The sequence below is a fragment of the Bubalus kerabau genome, chromosome 22 (assembly GCF_029407905.1).
Source record: "Bubalus kerabau isolate K-KA32 ecotype Philippines breed swamp buffalo chromosome 22, PCC_UOA_SB_1v2, whole genome shotgun sequence".
Classification (NCBI taxonomy): domain Eukaryota; kingdom Metazoa; phylum Chordata; class Mammalia; order Artiodactyla; family Bovidae; genus Bubalus; species Bubalus kerabau.
The window spans coordinates 35,567,928-35,588,183 of NC_073645.1; the positions used below are offsets into that span (position 1 = coordinate 35,567,928).

Consider the following 20,256-nt stretch of genomic DNA (forward strand, 5'->3'; position numbering starts at 1 on the left):
CTGCAGCACTCTAGGCTCCTCTGTCCTTCACCATCTCCTGGAGTTTGCTCAAACTCATGTCCATTGAGTCGGTGATACTATCCAACCATCTCATTCTCTGTCACCCCCTTCTTCTTCTGCCCTCAATCTTTCCCAGCATCAGAGTCTTTTCCAGTGAGTCAGCTCTTCACATCAGATGGCCAAAGTATTGGATCTTCAGCTTTAGCATCCAGTGGACATTCAGGGTTGATTTCCTTTAGGATTGACAGGTTTGATCTCCTTGCAGTCCAGGGTAGTCTTAAGAGTCTTCTCCAGCACCACGGTTCAAAAGCATCAATTCTTCGGCACTCAGCCTTCTTAGGGTCCAACTCTCACATCTGTACTTGTATGCATGCTAAGTTGCTACATCCATACGTGACTACTGGAAGAAACATTGTTTTGACTATATGAATCTTTGTCAGCAGTGATATCCCTGCTTTTTAATATGCTGTATAGATTGGTCATAGCGTTCCTTCCAAGGAGTAAACATCTTTTAATTTTGTGGCTGCAGTCACTGCCCACACCCTTGATCCTTTTTTTTTCCTGTTTGTATTGGGCTGTTTGTTCTTTTTCTAATTTCTTAATGTGATAGCTTAGATAATTAATTTGAAACTATTTTTTCCAAATTAGGCAAATAAATTTTCCACTAAGTTCTGCTTTGTTACATCCCACAAATATTGTTATTGTTCCATTTTGACTTGTTTCGAAGCACTTTATAATTCCCATTTTAATTTCTTGTTTGACTCATGGATTCATTAGAAGTGTGTTACTTAATTTTCTAACATTTGGGGATTTCCCAAATTACTTTCTCTTGTTGTGGATTTCTAATTTAGTCCTGTTGTGATTGGAGAACATACTCTTTATTATTTAAGTTCTTTTTAATTCACTGAGGCTTGTTTTATGGCATATATGTGGTCTCTGTTGGGGGATTTTCCTTGTAATTTTTAAAAGAATGTATATTCCGCTGTCATGAAGTGAGGTGTTCTATAAATGTTGATTAGGTCCACTTGGCATAAAATTGTTGAAGTCTTCTGTATCTTTACTGATTTTCTGTCTAGTTATTCTGTCCGTTTTCTTAGACCAGAGTACTGAAAGCTCCAAGTATAATTATTAAACTTTCTGTTTGTCTTTTCTTCAATCAGTTTTTGCTTCATGTATTTTGAGACTTGGTTGTTAGGTATTTATACATTTATAAATATGCATTTATATTCTTAATGCATTGATCTCACTATATTTATGAAATATCCCTCTTTGTCTCTAGGAATGTTTCTTGTCCTAAAGTCCATTTGTCTGATATTAATATAGACATTCCAACACTCTTAGTGTTCCTGTTCACATGGTGTGTGTATTTCCTTCTTTTAACTTGCAACCTATATGTGCTTTTGAATCTAAAGTGTGTCTCTTTTGATAGCATATGTTCTTATAAGCAGCATAAAGCTGGATCTTTTTTTATCAGTCTGACAATCTGCTCTTGATTGAATTATTTAGTCCAGTAACATTTGTATGATTTTTTAATCTTGTTGGATTTATGTCTGCCATTTTGTTGTTTGTTTTCTATATGCCTCATATCTTTTTTGTTCCTCTCTTTCCTCTTTTCTGCTTTCTTTTTTAAAATAGATATTTTTTTGTATACCATTTTCATTTGTCTGCTGATTTCTTGACTATATTTTTATTGCTATTTCCTTAGTCTTTGCTCTAGAAATTACAATATATATTCTACCTTTCCACTGTCTACTTTATTTTACTACTGACTTAGTTCTAATAAAATATAGCAAATTTATTCCAATATGGCCATTTTTCCCCTCTTCCTTTGTACTATGATTGGGAAGTCTGTATATATTATAAACCAAACAATACTGATTGTTGTAATTATAATTATTGTTTATGCAATCTTTATATTCTTTAAAGAAATTAAGGGAAGGAAAGAGAAGGTATATATTTACACAGTCTTTTATATTTACCACATATTTACCATTTCCAATGTTTTTTATTTCTTTCTCTGGATGTGAGTTACCATCTGGTGTCATTTCCTTTCAGCCTAAAGGCCCTCATTTAGTATATCTTATAAGGCTAAAAAAAATCTCTCATTCTTTATCTAGCAATGTCTTTATGTTGCCTTCATTCATGATTAATGCTATTCCTAGATATAGAAAAATATATAAATTATATATATAAATAGCTTCTTGGTAGAGCTCTTGGTAGACAGGTTACTCCCACACTCACCTTTTTCCCACTCTGAATATGTTGTTTATCTGTCTTCTCCCTCCATTGTTTCTGATGAGAAGTCAGCTATCAAACATAATGTTGTTTGCTTGTACATAATGAGTTATTTTGTCTTGCTGCTTTCAAGATTTTCTCTTGCAGCCATTACTTCTTCAAATATATTTTTCTGCCAACTTCCCTCTCCTCTCTCCTTCTCTTTCTCTCTTCCTCTCTCATTGTACATGTGTTGATATGCTTGCTATTGTTACACAGATCTCTGAGCTCTGCTGAGTTTTCTTCAGTGTTTTTGGTCTTTCTCCTCTTCAGATTGGATGATTTCTATTGGCAAATGTTCAAGTTTACAGATTCCTGTTCGTTTAACTTATTGTATTTTTCAACTGTAAAATTTTTATAGTTCTTCTTTCTCTGTTGAGATTCTGTATCTATTGAAGCATTGTCATCATGGTTTCTCTTAATTCTTTAAATATACTTTCCTTTAACTGTTTGACTATGTCACACTAACTGCTTTGAGGCCCTTGTCTGCTAAATCCAACATCAGAGTCACCCAGAAGCAGTTTGTATTGACTTCTTTTCCCCCTGAATATAGATCATCCTTTTTCTTTTTTTTTTTTTGGTCATGTCATATAATTTTTTGTTGACAACTAAATATTTTAGATGGTATATTGTAACAACACAGGGTTCTGATAGTTTTAATTAGCTTGCCTAAACATAATCTGCAGGATCTATCTCCCCTGCAGTCTGCTCAGTTGTCGCTTTGTTTTTTTAATTCTTATTTTTATTTCATGAACCTGGCTTCCTAGGAGTTGCCCCTTTGTGCACATAGCTTAGTGACCAGCCAATGATTGAGCAGAGATTGTGCTCAAAGACCTTGAACCCGTAAGACTTCCATCCTCTGCCAAGCAATCTGTATGTGGGTTGAAGAGAACATTCAGAGTTCAGGCAGTTCTCAAGCCTGCTTTGACTTTTCCCTGGGGTCTCCTAGGTCTCCCCAGCATGTACCATATTTTCCCAATCAACACAAGATGTATGGAGAGCTTATCTGGCACATCTATAACTCTGTCATTTCCAGATCTCCCTGTCACATTTTTGGTTTGAATCTCAACCAGGACGGCGGCCTCAGGCTAGCAAACCTGTGCAGTTCCTCCCTCCTCCCCGCCCTCCCCCATTCATTTTCCTACAGCATGCTACTTTTATTGGCAATGCTACTGGGTTTTCCCTTCTGCTCCAAATCAAGTCAGGCTTCCCTGGCAGCCCCGCCCTGATAAAACCACCATTCTAGCCAACTAAGCTAGGGGGTGAGGCGGAGATCTTCTTACCCAAAGTTCTGCCAGCTTTCTATGAATAAACACGTCTCAGTTTGTACTTCGCCTTCAGTCATTATCCAGAGCCCTAAAAGGATTGTTTTAAGGACCGTTCAGTTTTAAACTTGTTTTTTGGGGGTAGCGAATGTGTTGACCTCTTGACTCAGAGCTGGAAGTCCCCTGGCAGAAGAATCTTGCTAGTCTGTATAAAGTATTTAGGATGTGGTTGTAATGAAAGGCCTTATCCTTGACTCCTTGTGGATTTTGGCCCCTGACTTCCCAGAATTCCCAGCCCTCCTCCTTAAGAAGCTTCCAGAGACTGAGGTTCCCTGAGACGGGTAATGACCAGCTGCACAAACTTTCACTCCACTCATTTCCCCATCGGCAATGTGACTGTCAAAATCGTATCTGTGTGTGCATCGTATCCAAGGCAGCTCCTTGCCCATTAACTGACCCAAAGGCAACAGGTGGGACCTGTTTTTGGCAGAACTGTTGAAGAAAAATGGCCTCGTCATCAGCCTGTTTCACTTTCATTTATCTCTGTCATCTGGGAATACAATATAGATAGTATCAGGCTCAACAAAAGGTACATTCTGATATTATTTTCAGTTTTTTGTCTAGACAGAGAAGACTAAGCACTTGGATATCAGAAATGCCTGCCACGAAAAATAAGAGAGATGGGCTCAGTGGAAGGCCAGAGGGGTAGCACTGCTTGCTCGCTTTCTCTCCCTGTATTCTTGGTTTTTTTTTTCTTAAAGAAAAAAGTTCAACCCACCACCCACTCATCAGGTGATTGGAGACTGTAGTTGTAAAAATGTGCTGCAGGCAGAAGTTCTGAAAAATCCCAGAAAGTGTTGAAAACATCTCTAAACAAGGTATTTTTCTCCTGCACCTTTCTTGCTAAAGGTCCCAATTGCTGCCAAGAAAACTAGTGAGAATGTTAGCTGCCAAATAAAAAATTTATGACAGTGTTTGGCAAAGGACTATCTCACTGCTTGTTTTATACATCTCCACAAGGCGCTTGAAGGCAACCTCTTTCTCTTCCCCTCCTACCTCCCCCACACTTTGGGTACGTATACCTTACAGATCACTGTTCTGGGTCTGTTCTTTAATAAAAGAGCAAACTCCTATAAAGTAGGATTAAACAATATAACTTTTTCCCCCTTCAGTAACCTCAGAAAATGTGAGGAAAATGTTTTCAAATACGATGTGTTGCATAGAAGGAGAAAGAGAGATGCTGGGTTTGCTTGCTTAGAATAGGCACATGTATAAGAAAAACAAAAAAAAAATTAAAAAGAACCTTTCAGTGAACAACTGACTGTAGACTCTTAGTGTCAGAAGGAATCTTAGACATCCTCCAGTCTTTTCACCCCACCCCCAACACACACACCCAGCATTTTGCAGACAAAGAAATGGGGGCCCAGAAGAAGATAGTGTCCTGCCTGAGGTCACACAAACGAGCCCACCTGGGAGGAGAGCCTGACTCCCACCTGACCACCACACTCTCCCCTCCACATCACAGCAGAGCTCACATCACTTTTGCTTGTTGGGAACCCCCCAAGGCCTATGCACTTGCCATGGGTTTTATGAGCATTAGAATTCTAGGCTTTTCTACTTTATGAAAATTAAAACATTTCCTTCCCAAAATCTCTTTTTAAAAAATCAAACGCACTAAAAGTGAGTCAAGATGCGGCAGTCATGCTACTGAAATGGCACTGCCCACCCATATCAGTTAACCTCCAGGCTGTGTCATTAAATTAAACCTTTTCAAAAGGGTAGGGGGTAGGGAGGTTGGTGGGGGAGATGTTTTAGAAAAAAGTTATGAAGCGATTTTGGATATTAATAGTGATAATTATGTAGGCTGGCGATCACCCTGAAATATTTTGCCTGCCTGTCTAAGAAAGCAAAATTATCTCAGTCTTTTCAAAACAGTTATCAGATGATGCTCTTAGTTGTTGATTAGTGCTGTTTAGCACCCATTTCATCATTCTTACACATTCGGAAGCCTGGTGCACCCATGTGCCTTGCCTGGCTTCTGCTGTAGCTGCTGCGTGCCCGCCCAGCGATGCTGAAGCACAGGGCTGGGGCTGCGGCTGCCTTTTGCTGTGGCTGAGTTTAGGAAGTGAGTGTTATTTGATATAAACTGCTGTGGACAGAGCAGGAGTAAGCGGATTATTTCAGACAGCGTTAGGAGGTAACCGGAGGAAGATTAGCGCTCCACGAGGCAGATATCACAAGCAAATTAGAAAACCTCCCCAATTAGTACGAGAAACCCAGATTTGTGCTGTTTGTGATCTTCTGCTGAAAGGCAAAGTGTCGACATTATGGGCTCGAGTCTTGATTTAAGTTGAAATGTTGGCATTTCCTATCAGGGCATGTTAGCATCTGAGGCTGTGTACTGGCCTAATAAATGAAATAAACCCCTGTTCTCCCCAGCTGCCAAGTCTTCCCCGTTCTGATGTTCTATACATTGGGTAATGTTTTCTTTGGCCCTGGAATAATCTCTAGGGCATATTATAATATTTCGATACTGGGACTATTTGACATGACTCCAGTATCCCGCTCTTAATCTCCCTTTTGTTTGTTTGTCCTGTGGCACATGTATTGTGCTGAAGTCATAAACATGGAGTGTGCAAAATGCCAGATGCTGCAAATGCAATTAAATACTTAAAAATAGCTTCCTTGGTGGCACTGCTTGAAATCTGAACTGGGCCCTGTTTTTTCAAGTAAGGTGGCACTTTTCTGCTAAGCTACTGAATGTGTGCTCTGACAGGAAGCACAGGTCCCCCTTCTGAGGCCACTGGGCGAATGCTCAGGTCATTCTAGAAGTCAGACCAGGCACCTGTCATCCTGGCAACATCACGGCGGTCTCAGGTGTGCCTCTGTTTTCATCCTCCAAGTGCCCCGTATGGTCTCCAGCATCTCGGCCTCTGATGTTTTACCGTCACGTTGTACGTGGTAGAAGGCCTCCGCAGACTGAGGCTGACTTATGGAAAGAAAGTGGGGTAGCTATATCCCTTGTTTGAAGATTGGACATGCATTTCAAATAAACTTTTTTTTCACCAGAATTCAAACAACTGCAAAGCCCAGAATTTATTTTGGAATCTTATCCAAGGAAGAAGGTAACATTTTTGTATAAGTGTGTGCTTAGTCGCTCAGTCATGTCCGACCCCTACTGACACTTTGGACTATAGCCCGCCAGCCTCCTCTGTCCATGGGATTTTTCAGGCCAGAATACTGGTGTGGGTTACCATTTTCCTCCTCCAGAGGATCTCCCCAACCCAGGAATCAAATCTGCGTCTCCTGTGTCTCCTGCATTGCAGGTAGATTCTTTACCAGCTGAGCCATCAGGGAAGCCCTGTATAGGTGTATGGAAGCTGATAAATAGTGCATATTCTTCTGACTCTAAACATAGCGATTTCGTTACAGAAATTTTTGGAAAATGTGGTGAGTCATAGATTTTTTTTTCTTTAATCACCATGATCTCAACACCTAAGCACAATTACTTTCATTTCAATGTATGTCTTTCCAATTTTTCTTCAAGTTTATACAGGCAAACTTTTGCTCAAGTTTACCCTTTTGCAGAATTAGGGTCATAATATGCACAGTATGTGTAATCTTTGCTTTTTACCTAGTATATTATAGACAAGAAAATTTGCCATCTTAATGACAAGTAGGATAAAACAAGACCCTCTCAAACCTTCTGAATGATTGAGAACAAATTTATTCAGTGTTGTTTTAGTATTAATCCTATTTCAGTATTTTTTTGTTTGAAAATTATCGTGGTTATAGCAACTCTCAACTCACCAATGGTATAGGAAATACTATCATATCATTATGTGTTTTGGGGAACTTTGCATTTTCTCTGTTTTTACATGCATGATCTAATCTGAACATTACAAAAACCTTTAACGTAGGTGGAAAAAAGAACAGATGTTGTTATCCCTGATTTGATTCATAAATGCAAAATGAGCTACAATGTAAGATGCACCATGATGCCAGTCCTTATTCTTCCCACAATGCACTGCACGTGGTCTTTGAAACTGGAACTCATTTTATTTTTTTAATTTTTAAAACTTTATTTGGCTGTGCTAGGTCTTTATTGCAGTGTGTGAAATCTTTAGTTGTGGCATGTGGGATCTAGTTCCCTGACCAGGGACTGAACCCAGGTCCTGTGCATTGGGAGGGTAGAGTCTTAGCCACTGGACCACCAGGAAAGTCCCTGGACCTCATTTGCCTGGATCACACTGACTAGCTGTGCAATCTTGGGCAAATTCACCCGTCCCCTCAAGCCTCAGTTTTCTTCTCTGGAAAATGCTAACATTGATATTTTTGTCATAGATTTGTTAATAAGGATTAAATAAAAGAATTGGTGTGAAGTACATGATGGTGCATGCTCAGTCGCTCAGTCATGTCTGACTCTTTGTGACGCCATGGACTGTAGCCCACCAGGCTCCTCTGTCCATGGAATTTTCCAAGCAAGAATACTGGAAAGGGTCGCCATTTCCTTCTCCAGGGGATCTTCCCTACCCAGGGATCAAACCCACATCCCCTACATTGGCAGGCAGATTCTTTACCACTACGCCACCTGGGAAGACTTAGGATAGTATAAGGGACTGAAAAAGATAAATAAATCTTACTATTATTTTTTTTTTCTCCCATATTCTCTTTCTTATAACATTGTGAATAAAGTATTATGCTTCCTTTTCCAAATCACTCAGTTCTTAGTTTAGCATTATTTTAAATAATAATTATTAATACTTATGTAATAATATACAATTTAAGAAAATGCAGAAATACATAAAAGTAGAAAGCAAAAAGCACTCACCACCCAAATACAAACACCGTTACCACTTGGCTACATTTCCTTTCGGTCCTTTTTTTATTTTTTCTGTGCAAAGGCCTGCCATTTTTAGACATGGCAACTAGTGTCTCGCACTGAGGAATATCAGTGGTAGTTAAGGTGTGTGCTTTATGGACTGTGGTCTGTAGCTACCATGTCTTGCTCTTGCTTCCAGATCTTAAAAGAGATCCCTGGGACTTCCTTGGTGGTCCAGTGGTTAAGACTCTGTTCTTCTACTGCAGGGGGCATGGGTTCCATCCCTAGTCAGGAAACTAAGATCCCACATGCCATGCAGCTCAGGCAGCCAAAAGAGAGAGAAAACAAAGAAGTGTCTCTTTGGAATCCTACTTCCATTGGCAGGAAGCCAAAATAGGGAGTGGGATGGGTGGTCATAGCAGGAGTGCAATGAAGATGTTTCCAGAACATGAGGTCTCTGAATGCATTGATGAGCCCCTCACCCAGTGGTTCTGTGGCCTTGGAGTAAATTGTATAAAATATTGGTCCCCAGCCTTTTTGGCATCAGGCAGCAGGTTTTGTGGAAGACAGTTTTTCCACAAACCAGGAGCAGAGGGGATGGTTTGGGGATGATTCAAGTGCAGTAGGGTTTGAGCTCCTCTGAGGATCTAATGCTGCAGCTGATCTGACCGGAGAAGCAGCTCAGATGGTAATGCAAGCAGTGGGGAGCGGCTGTAAACGGATGAAGCCTCACTGGCTCACCAGCCACTCACCTCCCTTTCAACCTGGTTCTCAGGCCACAGACCAGTACTGGTCCCGGACCCAGGGGTTGGGGACCCCGCTGTAAAACCCAGGGCATCCCTTCACAAAACCAGCTTCTCTGATGCAGAAAGAGGGACTGAACTTCAGCAGAGGTCACCACCATTGTCAGGCCCAAATTCAACCTCATTATCATCCAGGGCATGGGCAACTCAGAGTTACTACACCCAGATACCTTCAGCCACTGGGAAGAAAAGCCTCTCCCAGCCCTTCAAAGGTGTTCTGTTCAAGCCGAAAGGAAAATTCCTACAGCCAAGCATCTCCTGTCAGCTAATTTGATAGTTCTCTATCAGTCAACCATTAGTGAATACATTGATTCCTCTTCTTTTTTTTCTTTTTTCCTTTTTTGCAGTTCTGCCTTGGCTATTCCCAAGATTTCTCTGAACCAGTTGGGCAAAATTGATTTTTATTAGTTCCACTGGCCTTGTGGAAAATTATCTCATGAACTGGTTTTTATAGGGAGACTCAAAGCACAGCACAGGGTGAAAAATAAGCCTATAGCAGTCAAAACTGTTGTCTGAAATGTCTTCAGACTGGAAGGCTGAATTTATTGCACAAAACAAGTACTAGCGAGGCAGAGGTGTGCAGTCCTGCTCATTATCACTGGAAAGGAGAACCAAAAAGCCGAGTAAAAAATTAAATTTTAATAATGCCACTGATATTTTCTAAATCTTTCCTGACAGAAAGATTCTCATTATTTTTATCTGTCTCTGAGTAGGTTCTTTTAGTGCCATCTCAGACATGGCCTCAGCTATGATTGTTTTCTAGGCTTTAAAGCTTCTGAAAAACCAAATATATACAGAGAGAAAGATGCTTTAGATTGTTCAAGGAAGGGCCGTGACCGTGGCAACATTTTGGCTCACATATCTGCAGCCAACATTTGCTGGGAACGCCTTCTGCTTCCACAAAAGAGGTCCGTGTTATTAAGACAATTGAAGTAAATCCCCCGAAACAAAGAGAACCCGCGATCCACTGTATTTGGCTACAGGGGATCCCAGGGGCCCCCAAGTCCCAAGTTTGGGTTTGTTCTGGAAACCGCCCCATGCTAGCCATGAAAGGAGATTCAAGGGGGAAAAAATGAAATTATCGTATCGTTTGAGTAAACGTGCAAACTCGCCTTCCAAGTATCACAATAGTACAGAATTGTTTGGGGGATAAGAGAGAAAATAAAGCCAGAATCATTAAAGTAGCCAACCCACAAAAATGTGAATTCTTTTTGTTTTCTTAGTTCTTTAGTGCCTGCGTATAAACCTGTCTTGGTCCCAAAAGGATTTATAGCAATTTGCAAAAATGTATACAATACAATAGATTTACTATATAGTAAATGACGTCCAGGGGGAGGTCAGTACACCAACAGAGGAGCAGCTCGTGAGTTTGTGAGAAGCGGGCTACAGATTTATCTCTAGGCATTGGCAGGCCACTTGAAGAGGAAGATGGTTTCTGTTGTTATTTAGTCACTAAGTTGTGTCTGACTCTTTTATGACCCCATGGACTGTGGCCTGCCAGACTTCTCTGTCCATGTGATTTCCCAGGCAAGAATACTGGAGTGGGCTGCCATTTCCTCCTCCACAGGATCTTCCCAACCCAGGGATCGCACCCATCTCTCCTTCACTGCAGGCAGATTCTTTACCACTGACCCACCAGGGAAGTCCTAAGGTTTCAATTAGATGAGTCAACATCCATGAGATGAAAACACAGCCCCAGAAAGAACACCTTCCCTTGGAACCTCATTGCAGGTGCACACGCCGTACAGAGTAGTAACCATGTTCAAGAGCATCCTTACAGAAAATGCAAGTTCCATCCCAAGGCTGTCTTGTACTGTCCCTCAGCAGAAGCAGGAGGTGTGGAACTAAGCACAGCCAAGCCGCATACTCAAACCTAAGCCTAGCAGGTAGTAGAGACTCCTGGGGGCTCCGCTGCTCCAGGGGAGACTCCTGTGCCTCCAGGAGAGGTGGACCCCATTCATTAGGCCCCTCGATCAACACTGTTTCCCTCAGCTGGACTTCTGACAAGTGTTCAGCAGGGAAGTTTGGAAAAAAGTGAAAGTGAAGTTGCTCAGTCATGTCTGACTCTGCAACTCCACGGACTGCAGCCTACCAGGCTCCTCCATCCATGGGATTTTCCAGGCAACAGTACTGGAGTGGGTTGCCATTTCCTTCTCCAAGAGATCTTCCCGACCCAGGAATTGAACCTGGGTCTCCCACATTGTAGGCAGATGCTTTACCGTCTGCACCACCGGGGAAGTCCCTAGTTTGAAGCTGTACCCAATTCAGTTAGGAACCTCCTATGGTGCAACCTTATATTGATAATTAGGGCACTCTTGTTGTCTAGTAGCCAGTTAGAGGGCTGGATTTCACCATCCATGTGTGAAGATTAAGGCCAGGGAACTTGAAGGCAGTACCTCCAAAGAATGACAGAGGAAAGAATGGCTTCTTTCTAAGATTCAGGCTTCTCCGTGGCTCAGTTTCTTTAAAGATCACTCTTGACTTCTGGTTGGTTTTTCTATTTATTACAGCCAAATAATGAGCCTGAGAAAGAGTGCAAAGGCCACTCTACTCCTTGGCAGTTTAATTCCTTTATTTTTACCAACTCCACAGACGTGGCTGTCAGCAAACATCCTCAGGGATGCTTGGGTCACATATATTTACTACCATTTTAGGAAAGGGAAAATGGAGTTACATTATTTTTCACAAGATGACTCAACAGATTGAGTGTAGGGGCCATCCTGCAAACCTCTCTGCCACTCATCCTCCAAAAAGAGGCCACTTGGTTTCCCATGTCAAGGGCACTGGCTTATAAGATGTTGCGCATCAGATGTACACCCTCCTCCTTGAGTCACCAGCCAGGCTCTCCAGCGCCTTCTCCAGGCTGTGAGGATCAAAGGGGCTGCAGATGTGTGGTCCAGCCCTGACCTCTGCCTGTGCTTTTCATCGTCTCGTGAGAGGTCCAAAAGGCACACAAGCTGGTTTCTGGCTTCTGTTGACCTCTCTCTCCAGGCCTCGACCCTGCAGTTAGGAATCAGTTATGGGCTAAGTTGGATGCACTCAGTGTAGACCCTGGTTAATGATGCTCACACCAAGGCTGAACTTCAGACTTCCGCAGGGTCAGGAGGGCTGGGCTCTTCCTGCCTCTGTGAGAATCTCCAGCAATGTAGGGCAAGGAGACGCTCCGTGACCCACCCCCTTCCTTTTAACTCACCCCTTAATAACTAGCCCGAGGTCACAGACTACAGATCAGGACCGCTCTGACCCATAGACCCATGTGCTTTGTTTGGCTGCCCAGTGTTTTGGAAAACTTTTTCTTAGTTGCCAATATTTAAAACTTGAGAGATTTTGCAGAAAGAGCACAATTTCTGGCTTCTCTTGGCAAAAAAGAAGATCCAGCTGTACTGAGCCAACTTTCCATTCCCAGAGCGACTAGGAGCAGCGCCCCGATTTAGAAAGAGGGCAGGCACGCCCAGTTCTCCGGTCCCCTCTCCTGATGCCTGCAGCCCTCAGACTGGAGATACCCACTCCTCGCGGCCAGACTTCCTTCCTTGGTTAGAGAAGAGAATTGCACGTGTTCCCAGGCCAGCAGGTGGCCGCCAGCAGGTGACGTGGCTTCACCTGCGCAAACCTGGGGCTCCTGCTATCTGATTGTCACCCTGTCCCAGCCTCCTCCCTCCCAACGGAGTATGAGTCAGCCATTGTGCTTATCTTAAATAAGCCTTCAGAGGAGGTCTTCTTAACCTGGGGCTCACCTGCTCAGAAATGATTAATGCTGCTGTGGGGAACCCAGAGGGATGGGGAGGGAGGTGGGAGGGGGCTTGGGATGGGGGACACGTACACCTGTGGCTGATTCATATCAGTGTACGGCAAAAACCACTACAATATTGTAATTAGCCTCCAATTAAAATAAATAAATTAATTTTTTAAAAAAAAGATCAGTTTAGAGTGAAAGATGGTGAAGGAGATACAAGTTTGAACAGACAGTACACACCCTGCTGGGTGTCTCCCGCAGAGCAGCCCAGGATTCATGTCAGCAGAAAATCCGCCCCCAACCCCACCCGCCGGTCAGGAGCGGTGTGCCCGGAGCCCAGGGCGAAGGTCACCTGATGGGAGCTGGCAGCAGAGAGTGCCTGTGAGGAACCGCTGTGGAGATGGAACTGGTGGGAAGGCAGAGAAAGAAAGGGAGAAATACCCTGACCTCTCGCTCCCTCCTACCCCACTGTCCTGCCAACGCCTCCCATTGGCTGAACTCAGTGGGCAGCCGGCCCACAGGGGTTGGGGTGGTGGTGGAGGCAGTCTCTTTATGATAAAGAGCAAAGCAGTGAAGGGATAAGAAAAGGATCTGCAGACACATGGCCCCGGGATTGGCACTGTGGGGATATGAGTTAAGACATATCCACTCAGTCACGGAATCAAATCTGGATGAAAGACAGAAGTTCTTATATTATGATCTAGAAAACATAACCACACCCCTCAAGAGTTGACAGAGATGCAGATGGCTGATAAACCTTTGCCAAAATGTTTTTATTCCCCCAACATCAGGAAAGACAAAAGGTGTAAATCCGTGACTCTTAGAAGACACGTATCTAATGTCAGATCTTGCAGGAAATATTGTGAAAGCCCATCACAAAAGCCAAGGCAGCCATGTCTCCACCCATGTGACCTCAACCAGTTCTGATCCAGAAGAGGCATCTTGGCTGTCAAGGGGCCTCTCCAGGGAAACTGTGACAGCTGGAGAGGGCAGCCTCCAACTTCCAGGGTAACTGAGTAGCTGCTGAAGGTGGTGCTTCCAGGAGATGGGCTGAGCCTTGACACCACGAGGCAACCTAATCAAGGCCAGCAATGGGATGTGCCCTCCAGGAATCAGTAGAGGAATGTGAAGGCCTTCCAGGCTAAGGCACCTGATGGGGCATGTCTACTGGAGGGGAGGGAGCAGCCAAACAAGGAGGAATTTCAAGACTCACCTCTGGGAGATGAGTGAGCAATAGATAATAGGAGTGAATGGACTTGCTCACCAGACTCCTCTGTCCATGGGATTCTCCAAGCAAGAATACTGGAGTGGGTAGCCATACCCTTCTCCAGAGTATCTTCCCCATCCAGGGATGGAACCTGGGAATGTGGGCAGATTCTTTACCGTCTAAGCCACCAGGGAAGCCCCAATAAAATAATAGCTATTATAGTCCAGTTCTAAGCACTGGTCCAAGCACTTGATGTTGACTTTAACTCATTTATTCATGTAATTAATTGACTAAGGTACTGCTATTATTAACCCTATTTTTCTGATGAGGAGGCTGAAGCATTGGTTCTTTGGACCTTTCAGATTCCTTGTATTGGTACTTTCATCTTTTTTTTTTTTAAACAGAGGACTGATGGAGGATTTTCCACTTTTTATTTTGCCAAGTAGGACTAGTTTTCCGAAGAGGATGTATATTTCCAATGTCCAAGTCGGGACCCTGGAAGAAAACAGTGACATCTACTATCACCATCACTCCACAAAATAAAGAATATTTCATACTAAAAGAGCCAAGGATATAATCTAGGAGAAGTAGTGAAGTAATTTGCCCTTCTTGTGTGTGGCAGATTCGAATCCAGGCAGTTGGCTCCAGAAATGAAGGCAACTGATTAACTTCTGCCCACACGTAGCTCGTGGCTTCTCTGGAAAGTAAGGGAGGTGGGGGACTCTCGGCCAGGGAGGGGTTGGGGAGTGGCTCGTTCAGGAGGGCAGTGAGCTTGCTTCACAGTATAGGGCAGGCCCCGGCAGAGTGAGGAAACTCCCGCAGGACACCCAGCAGGAGCTGCAGACGGGAGCCAGGGAAGCCTTCCTCTTTCCCTGATGCTGTTGAGGGATTGGGTCTTCAGGCATTTACCTAGCAGAGAGGGGCTGAAAGGGCACAGTCAGTCTGCCAGTGACCAAAAAAAGCTGATGAGCTATGCTCCTGAATAGAAATGAATATTATCTTAGTAGTTCACAGTGTGTTTACGCCAGGCACTGAGTAAAGAGTTGACTTCAGTTAATTAGTGTTCTAAGCTAGCAGCAAAAGTTAACTTGCGTGCCCAATTTCTGTGTGTGTGGAGAAGAGTGTAAAGATGAAGATGTCCAAGACTGGCCTTCAGACGACCAAGGCAAGTCTGACAGAGAACGTGAGACACACCAGTTACATAAATAACCACTTTATTATGTGTGTGTCCAGCAGGGGTGGAAGATAAGACTGGAGAGGTGGGCTGGGGCTTCAGGGAACTCCTTTGTCCAAAGAGGCATGATATAATCTCCACCTCATGGGATTGTGGTAAGGGTTCAACAAAGTGTAGAAAATGCCAGAACAGCACCTGGCTGGGAGTCCACATCGCAGATGAGCTTGCGGGTATGGTATGGCTGCAGCTCTCGTCGCTGTCACTCATGTTGCTGTTGGCATCACCATGGCAACCACACTGTGACAGTGTGAGGAGGAATCTCCGGAGGGTAGAGCTGGGTGGGATTTTCCAGCTCTGGGGTTCACGAACTTTGACATTTCTTGGATTTGGGACTTTTTAAACAAGGAGGATTGTCCACTTTTGACTTTGCCAAGTAAGAGAGAGTAGTTTCCAAGGAGAGAGCACATTTCCAATGTCCAAACAAGGACATTGGAGGGAAAAAACGTACCATCTGCTATCACCGTCACTCCATAAAGTAAAGGACATTTGCGCACAGAAACAGTAGGAAGGACACAATCTCAGGGAAAAGGGCAGTCCTTGAAATCAAGTAATCTGGTTTTAGGACTTCGCTGGTGGCTCAGATGGTAAAGAGTCTGCCTGCAATGCGGGAGACCTGGGTCAGAAAGATCCCCTGGAGAAGGAAATGGCAACTTATTCTAGTATTCTTGTCTGGAGAATTCCATGGACAAAGGAGCCTGGTGGGCTACAGTCTGTGGGGGTCTCAAAGAGTTGGACACAACTAAGGGACTAATACTTAATCTGTCCTTTTTTTTAAAAAAAAAAAAAAAAAAGGAGGCTCCTTGGTCGTTCTTTCTTCATCTTCAGCTTCTCCCTGGCGCTTGGGAATCACTGTTATCCATCCTTCCATGCCCCTCTTCACTGGGTTGTACATAAAGTTCCTCCAAGTTTTTCCGTAAGATGTTACTGAAAACCTGAACAAACGTTTTAGCCAACCCAATATATAGACATGGCACTGGGCTGGGCTGAGTAAGAGACTGATAGGTTCCGAGCTGTGTTCCTGGATTTTGCTGAACGTTCCCTGTTGGCAGAAGACGTATTTCGAGTCACTGTGATGTGTGGTTGCCATAGTGCCCCAGCCACTCTCGTGAGAATGAGGATCACGGTGAACCAGGAACGGGCCTGGGGGTCTGAAGACGTGGCTGTGCCGCACAGGGTTGACCTTGGGCATGTCCCTCCACCTCTCAAGGCCTCCGGGTCCATGACTCTAAAACTAGAGTGTGGAGACCTCTCCAGCTCCGGGAGTCTGCAAACCTGGGAGAGATTACATGTAACTTACCTATCTACAGCAACCTTCTTTCATTTTCTTCAACTGTTTTCCAAGCCCTTTGATTGAAGCAAGCTGCCCTGATCCTCTCTGAAAGCCTGGTAGCCAGCAAAGCTCTCCAGGCCCCCTGCCGTCATCAAGTCCATATTTAAGAATGGCAGCAGGCCGCATGCCCGGGCTGAAATGTGATGTATGTTTGGCCCCACAGAGTGCGGTGTAACCACACACCACTGATCAGACCCTGGCGGACTTATCAATGGGCTCTGACAGGTACTTGCTGGCTGCCTTCCCGGGCTGGGAAGGTCTCAAGCCAGCCAAAGGGATGCCCTCCCTTTGCCTTTGATGTTCATGAGGCCACCTCAGAGGGAAGGCTCGCCCTGCCAGGGACAGTGTTACCGTGAGACCCAGATGTACCAGCCTGTGGGATCGAGAAGTCTGGTGGGCTTGGGGTGGGGGTGGGGGGAGCACCACCTCCTCCACCCCACCCAGCCCCTGGAGGCTCCACAGGCAGCTCCTCCAGCTTCTGACCACTTTTCTCCTGCCTGTCCCCCCTCCTGAAAGTGCATTTCCTTTCAGAGAATGACTTGCCAACTGCACGCATATAAAGGCTTTACCTTTTCAAAGTGCTGTATAATCTTTAATGAGCTAATCCTCTTCTCCCTGGGGTGGGTGGTGAACGGGCTCCTTTTGCTCGGGGAAGAAACTGGAGGGACTTGCTCCAGGTCGCTTCAGGCCAACCCAGGATTGTGAGTGCACAACCAATTGTCCCCAGCCCCTAATGACGGCCTTTGTTGTGAGGCTTCTGTAATTGATTGCTCTTTGTGACACTGTCAGCTCCCACGGGGCAGGGACTCCGGGTTTCTTTTTTTCTGCTGAGGGACTTGGCCAGACCTGCTGTCCCCATCTGCACAGCATGCAAGGACCACAGTCTCCAGCGGAGGAGAACGTGCCCTCGATAGCTTTTAGCTTTGAGTCCAGGAGTACGCAAACCACTGATAGCATGCAAAACCTAGCCCCCTGTCTGCTTTCGGATGGCCCGTGAGATAAAAATGGTTTTGGCACTTTTAAATGGCTGGAAACCAATCAAAAGGAGAATATTATTCGATATGGGAAAATGACATGAAATTCAAATCCCAGGGTTTGTAACGAAAGTTTTATTAGAACACAAGCATACTCCCTGGTCCACACATGGCCTAGGTCTCCTTTTGCACCTCACAGGCAGAGTCGAGTAGTTGCAACAGAAGCAGTATGGCCCACAAAGCCTAAAATGTTTACCATCGTGGGTTGTATTGTGTGTTCACCGCTTCCTCCCATGCCCTTCCCCCAAGTCCATATATTGAAGTACCTCAGAACGTGACCCTGTTTGGAAATAAGATCTTTGCAAAAGCAGTTGCTTAAGATGAGACATTCCTGGAGCAAGGTAGTCCCCTGGTCTGATATGACTGGTGTCCTTAGGAAAGAGGAAATTTGGATGCAGATATACACACAGGAAAAAACACCATTGGAAGATGAAGGCAGAGATCTCAGTGATGCTTCTCCAAGCCAAGGAACTGCAGATACTGCCAGCAAACCACCAGGAGCTGGGGGAGCGGCATGGAGCAGATTCAGTCTCCCAGCTCGCAGGAGGCTTCAACCTGCCAACACCTTGATCTAGGATGCCCAGCCTCTGGGAAGTGAGACAGTACATTTCAGCCACCCAATCTGGGGTACTTTGTTACTGCAGCTCCAGCAAACTAGTATGTTTATTATCTGACCCTTTCCAGGAAAGGTTTGTGGATCCCTGTTAAATTAAGTAGAAACTTGAAAACAGAGTGCTACTCATCCTCACTCAGGACCTAGCCTCTGTGTGCCACATATGGGTTCCTGTCACTCCTGGGACTTCCCTGGTGGTCCAGTGACTAAGACTCCAAACTCCCAGTGCAGTGGGCATGGGTTTGATCCCTGGTCAGGGAACTAGATCCAACGTGCTGCAAGTAAGACCCATCGCAGCCTAAATAAATAATTATTAAAAAAAAAAAAACCTATCCCTCCTGTGTCCTCTTCCCTCAGGACTCATGTATAACTGACCACTTCTGAAAGCAGGTCAGTAAATATGGACTCAGAATGGCAGGTGATGGCTTAGTACGTTGGCCCAGAGATAGCATCTGGCCTTCTTCTTGTTTTAAATGTCTTATCCCAGAGGCAGGAGTCTCTGTGGGAGGAGCCCCCTCCCGTCCCTCATCTCACAAGGCTTTGAGCCACTGCCCACTCTGTTCATGAATGGAAAGCTCATTCTGAGATGAAAGAATCAACTGCTCCTGAAGCTGGTGAGCCCCACAGCTGTATGCAGAGCTTCCAGTGAACCAGACCCGAGCTGTCCTGACCTTAGAGGACAACAAGGGTGTGGAGCAATGGAGAACGATTGGTCATTGTGCAGGCTGAGACCAGACAGTCAGGTTCACATCCTGGTGTGGATGTGAGAACTCTGAATATTCATGTCCCAGGGCTGCTATAACACAGCACCAAAAAAAAAAAAAAAAAAAAACTGGGTGGCTTGAAACAGAAATGTGGGCCATGCTCCCTCCGAAGGCTCTTGGGGAGAGCTCTTCTCTGCCTCTTCCAGCTGCCGGTGGCCACACACACTCCTTGGCTTGTGGCAGCCTCTCTCCAGTCTGCATCTGACTTTGCAAGGCCTTCTGCCCTGTGTCTGTGTCCGCTCTTCTCACAAGGACACCCGTCATTGGCTTAGGGCCTACCCTACACCCAAGATGACTTGAACCCAAGATCTTCCACAAATTACATCTGAGAAGACCCTGTTTCCAGATGAGATCAGGTTCTGAGGTGCACTTGGATTTGGGGTGGGTGAGATGGGTGCAGGGGTGGCTCTTCAGTTCAGTACAGTATGGTTGAAAGTGAGAGAAGCTCCAGTCAAACTTGCTGTAATCAAAAGAGAATTGTTTGGCTCCCATAACTAGGAGGTTTAAATGTGACTCTTCAGGCACACAGCAGGGGTTCAAATAATGCCCTTACAATCCATCTTTTTGTCATCTCCTGGCTCCGTGTTCCTCTGTGTTGGCATCGTTCAGGCAGGTTCCTCTCCTGCATGGTGATAAGAATGCCTCCCACCCTCCCTGTGGTGCATGCATGCTCATGCATGCTCAGTCCAGTCATGTCCGATCCTTTGCAACCCTACGGACTATAGCCCGACAGTCCTGTCCATGAGATTCTCTGGGCAAGAATACTGCCGTGGGTTGCCATTTCCTCCTCCAGAGGATCTTCCCAACCCTGGGATTGAACCTGCATCTCTTATGTCTCCTGCATTGGCAGGTGGGTCTTTACCGCTAGCACCACGTCTCCACCCTCCATATCTTCCTCCAACCTCTCTGTGCTAGGCTTCCATTGTCTGTCCAGCCACTCCCAGTAAAGACAGTACCTTTTTCTTGAGTTTTTAGGAAAAGTCCTCATGGGACTCCATCTGGATTGGTTGGTATGCCAATTCCTAAACAAGTGCTCTGCAGGGGCCAGAGAACTAATTAGCTGGGCCTGCCTGGATCACGTGTCCACTTGTGGAGTCAGAGAATGGGAGGAGTGCCCCACCTGAACCCCTGGGGTAAAGCTGGAGATTCCTCCTGAAGACACAGGACCTGGAAGACC

At 44.8% G+C, this 20,256-nt stretch overlaps 1 protein-coding gene across 10 annotated transcripts in view; it reads left to right on the plus strand.

The window, feature by feature from the left end:
- VTI1A (vesicle transport through interaction with t-SNAREs 1A) overlaps nt 1-20,256 on the plus strand; it is a 381,817-nt gene that overhangs the window by 340,819 nt on the left and 20,742 nt on the right. The window lies entirely within an intron of this gene.